This window comes from Tupaia chinensis, unplaced genomic scaffold (assembly GCF_000334495.1).
Source record: "Tupaia chinensis unplaced genomic scaffold, TupChi_1.0 Scaffold143946_1, whole genome shotgun sequence".
In the NCBI taxonomy this organism is placed as follows: domain Eukaryota; kingdom Metazoa; phylum Chordata; class Mammalia; order Scandentia; family Tupaiidae; genus Tupaia; species Tupaia belangeri.
Window position 1 is genome coordinate 133567 of NW_006203797.1, and position 5343 is coordinate 138909.

Consider the following 5343-nt stretch of genomic DNA (forward strand, 5'->3'; position numbering starts at 1 on the left):
TGCCCAATAGGGTTGTTGGGACAATTAACTCACATATGAGCTATTTAGAATTACATGTCCCTTGCAAAATTACATTGTAAAGCTTTAGTTGTGATCACCGTACATACATATGAAGAGTCTATGTTTTCCACTATTTTCCACTATTGTAATTTTCACTAATGTAATGAGTAGCAAAATCTATAGATTCTCAAACATCTAAGCAGACAGCACAAAAAGATATATGAACACGTAAGCTTAGCTCAAATCACAGATGTTCTCTTTTTTGCTTCAAGTTCTGCACTAGAGAAAAATTGGTAAGTAACATATGGGATCTCACCAAAGCAGTCTGCCTGCACAATGGTCCCCTATCCTCCAGATATATGACTCGTCCACTTGGCTTCAAATTCTTGTCTCTTAGGGATACAAGAGCATACCATCCCTCAAATTAGGGAGTTTCATGACTACTGGAAAGACTAAAAAGGCAGTAGTTGCACAAGGCACATGGGGACATGCAGGAACAAAGGAGTTGCGGAGGGCATTGCTGCCATCACCTTTCCAGATTGGACCCATGGGTAAGTTGAGGCCTTGGATCCATGCCAGCCTGGCTATCTAGCACTGGGAACTTGGAAACAGCTCCCACAAACACACACATACATATACAGAAGATGGGGCCCACTTGATGTGGGACTCCCTAACCCCACAGACCCTGAATAGGGTGAAGAGATTCCCTCGGGGAGGCTCCTTTTAAAAGAACTAGCAGATATATTAAGGGCTACCTTGTGGGAGCTCTGCCTGCTGTGACTGTAGCTCCTGGGTGGAGTCTGCCCTCCCCCGGAAGAAGTTCAAGGCCCACCGCAGAAGCCTGAACATGGTGCCCTCGTCACCAAGGTGATGCCTGGGCCTTGTGTGAGAGACGAAGCACGAGGCCTACTTATCAGGACTCTTCGGGCCAGAGCTGCTGTTGGGGAACGATGTTCTACTTCTCTTCTTCAGGATTTGCCAGGTGGGACACAAGCAAAACTGCGCTTTCCTGAGGGAACCTCACAGGAGTACCCAGTATGCTTGTACCGGCTCACGACCCGCCCGAAGCCAGTTTCTCGAAGCCAGGAGAATGGCGCCTGCGTCACTGATGGGAGGAGCTGTGTGTCTCCACGCCCACTGCCTTCTATTGGCCCATGGAGCATACACACCCACTTACTGCATCTCCATTGGCTGATGGCAAGGGGGCGGGGCCTGCAGGAGCCCGTGCATGGAGGAGCACGTGATGATACATTAGAGTTTGCTGACGGTGCAGTGGGTGTGGACTCACACAACTTCTCCTGTCAATGATAAGGACATCATTGGGGTATCTCCAGGAATGTGGATTGGGGGCATGGGGACTCTCCTGTGAGGTACCCCCTCAGGACACAAATGGTCTCAACCGCCAGCGGAGATCTTGAGGCCAGGATAATGGCGCCCATAGTATTGATGGGAGGAGCTGTGTGTCTCCACGCCCACTGCCTTCTATTGGCCTGTGGCGCATCTCCTGCTGCATCCCCATTGGCTGATAGCAGAAAGGGCGGAGCCCTGCATTAGCCTAGTTGCACAGAAAAGAGCACGAAGGGAACATTGGAATTTCTGGTGTGGTGCCATCATGCTGTCTTCCTGGTAGCAAGTAGGGTCCAGTGGATGTGGACACATGGGACTCCTTCCACCAATGCTGAAGGCGCCATTGGAATGGGCTTCAGAATGTGGCTTAGTGACTCATGCTTTTTGTCTGTTGTCTCCTGTGAAGTTCCCTTGAGACTGCTTGCTAACAGTTGGGTCCCACGTCTATGCCTTGGCTGCTGTCCCAGGGCAAGATCTGTCCTCTTCCAGAAGAAGGCAGTGGCCATCTCAGTTGCCACTACAGGCATGAGCACTACATTGCTTAAGAGCAATGAAGCACGATGCCTGCTCTGTTGGGACATCTGAGGGTCATAGTGACTCCTCAAAGATCAGTATCTAGTTTTTCTTCCTTAGCATCTGCAGAATGGTACCCAAGCACTAGTGAGCAGCCCTGAGGAGATGCAGTATGCCAGTGTCACCCTAGGAGCTTCAATGTGCCTGCCCCTTATGCTCTTGCCCTTTTGCACAGATCTCTGTTGGGCTAACCCCCTCCTGTCTTCCAGGCAATCAGAAGTGAGCGGAAGTGGGTGAAGTGGGAGGGGGGGAGGCTACCTTGGCCAGTAAGAGGTGGTGGGTGTAAACACCCTTGACCCCTCCCATCAATCCTAGAAGCACCATTAGGATGCCCAGAGGAACTCGCTTTGGGCTCAAGTTTCTATGTGCTGAGGGCACATAGGGGCTCTCTGAGGTTCCCTGGGAGGACCAGATGTTTGATTAAAATTTGTGATCTAAGCCTGCCCCCAGGACGTGGAAATAAAAAGTCCAGCACTTGCCATGGTGTTCTTGAGGTTTACCGTAAAGGCCAACTACCCAGTGTGTTGTCAGTTGTCATTCCTTTGTAGGGATCAAGTATAGTGTGTGTGTGAGAGAGAAAGAGACTGAGAGTGGCAGAGGGAGGAGAAATGTATTGATTGAAGTACATGCTTTTGTACCAGAACTCCTTTTTGGAACACCAATGTAATTTATGATAGAATTAATTGATAATAAGTCCTAGCACTTGTTCACTGCTTATCTACTTATATTACTTACTCCCATAAAGGTATTTTATTTGTTTGTTCATTTAGTAAATATTTGTTGAGAACGGACTAAGAAGCAGACCCTGTTCTGGATATTTGCAATGATTCAACAAATAAAAGAGTCAATAATCTTTGACATGTGAAGGTAATTTTCTCACAAGAGGAGAATGTTTCAATAATCTTTGTCCTGTGAAGGTAATTTTCTCACAAGAGGAGAATAAGAGAGGCAATAAACATAATATAAAATTAAATACACTGCATGTTGGAAAGTAATACATGCTGTGGAAAGGTACAGCAAAGCTAGTACTTCCACAGACCTAGAGAAGGAGTTGCTTTGCATTTTAGAACGGGGTGGCCAGAGTCAGCCTCATTGAAAAACAACAGTGGCACAAATTCTTGGAGGAGATGTCAGCAAGCCACCTATTGTGCGATGAGTGATTCAGAGAGAGTGCAGCTTGTACAAAAATTGTGAGGTGAGAGTAGATCTGAGGTGTTTAAGATAAAAGCAAAGTTGATGAAGCAGAGGAAGTGAGAGCTACAATAGGAGGAAAGTTGATCAGAGTGGAAATAGAGATTTGGGCTGTGTGGGGCTGTATCAGCTACTGTTAAGTTATTTGGCTTTTACAGAGCATAATCTGTGAGTCTCTGAAGGATTTGGACTCTTTGAGCGGTCCCTCTGGCTATTTGGTTCTGAATAGTATGTAGGAGAAGACACCTTGAAGCAGGGGGACCTGTGGAGGATATTGATATAACCTAAGGCCACTGTGGATGGAATCTGTGGTTCCTTCCCATCCTGCCGAGAGAAGACACAAGAGAGAAGAGCTGAAAAAGATGATCTTCTGGATGAGGACATGGACAGGGAGGGGTCCAAGAACCAGATGAGAGCAGTGCTAGGCCTCAAGGGGGTCAGGAGTGCCAAGTGCCTTGGGAAGTAGGGATTTAAGGGACTTAGGGGATTCCTGGGAGTTGTGGGAATGGACTGGGTAAGCAATAAGCTTTGAAGAGAGCATAGAGAGCACGGCCTATCCTTCAACACATGTCAGCATGAAAAATCTGAGGGAGGATAAAGAGAATGAGAATCCAGGGTTTTTGCTGAAGGTAGTAGTAACAGCTAAAACTTAAGAGTGTGTCCAGTATGTTGATATATTTGGTAGTGGATGGCAGGAGGAAGTTGAAGTCAAATTTGTATATGCGAGTACTTGGTAAACTCCAGAGCCAAATGCTGTTTTGACATTGTTTAAAGCAAAGCCAACCTGCTGCTCTCTGAAGACAGCTCTTCTTGAGGGAGGAGGCGGTCCTAGGTTTGCACCTCTGAGAGAAAAATAATTCATTTACTCATATCTGTGGTGTCTGAAAAATTGTCACTTTTGCTGTATGGGAGAATTTGGATTAGTTTTGTCCGTGAAGTTCATGAATGTGGTGGGAATGGAGGCTGAACACTATTTGAATTTTATTACTAAAAGTAGTGTTTTGATTTACTTTTCTGTGAAGGAGGCCCTAGTTTTTTTTTTTTTTAGAGGGGCGCTCGCCAGACAGAGAAAGACAGAGAGACAGAAAGCAAGAAATCACCCCCCAGGGGGGATGGCCATGCTGCAATCCCTTCTCCTCCATTCTCCTCTCGGGATCTTGGGCACACACACACACGCGCGCCCAGTGTGAGTCTAAGACACTGGGTCCGGGACGCGAACCGCGGTCGACTACGTGGAAGTCCAGTGACATAGCCATTACGCTAACTGCTGGTCCCAACCCTTGTCTTTCATCAGATGTTCCAATGCACATTCTCCACACTACAGAAGGTTGACAAAAACAGGTCCTGATATCCAGAAGCTTTTTGATATATTCAGAGAAGTTTTGGTGCTGCCTTGAGTTATTGCAGAAATGTCACTGTCAAGGGACCCGTGTTCTGTTGAACATGGACATGTTTGCAGAGCATTGAAATCAGATAAGGCCACTCTGACCACAAGGGCTGTGAAAAGAAGACTATTACTTATTCATATCTGAACATGAAACACAGAGGACATCATTTACACCATAAAAATGATGATTTACTCTCTCCTGCCTAATAGGACTCATACCCCCTCCCTACAATTTTACGTTGTTTTCAGTCATCATTGAGTTTAGGAATGCACCCAGTCATTAAATTACCTCTGTTCTTTTTTGTTTGTTTGTTTTAGAGAGACTTTTTGCTATAGAGAACATGTACTTGTTGAGACACAGAGAGAGGTAGAAAGGGAGAAATCATCCCCCAGGGGGAATGGTCACACCACAATCCCTTCTCCTCCATTCTCTTCTCTGGATTTTGGGCACACATTCACACATACTCAGCCGGAGTTTTAAGTCACTGGGTCCGAGACTCGAACAGTGTCTACTATGTGGGGGTTCAACAATGTAACCATTACGCTATCTGCTGGCCCCATTCTTTATGTTCTTCATCTTAGCCATTCTGATTGGGGTTAGGTGGTATCTCATTGTACTTTTGATTTGCATCTCCCTTATGATAAGGGAGGTTGAGCATTTCATATGCCTTTTGTGGCTGTTCATATGTCTTCCTTGGAGAGTTGTCTGTTCAGCTCATTTGCCCATCTTTTATTTGAGCTGAGTATTTTTTTTGGGGGGGGTCAGGTTAGTTTCTTGAGTTTCCTGTATATTTTGGTTATCAATCCCTTATCTGAAAGAGAATTTGCAAATATGCTGTCCTATT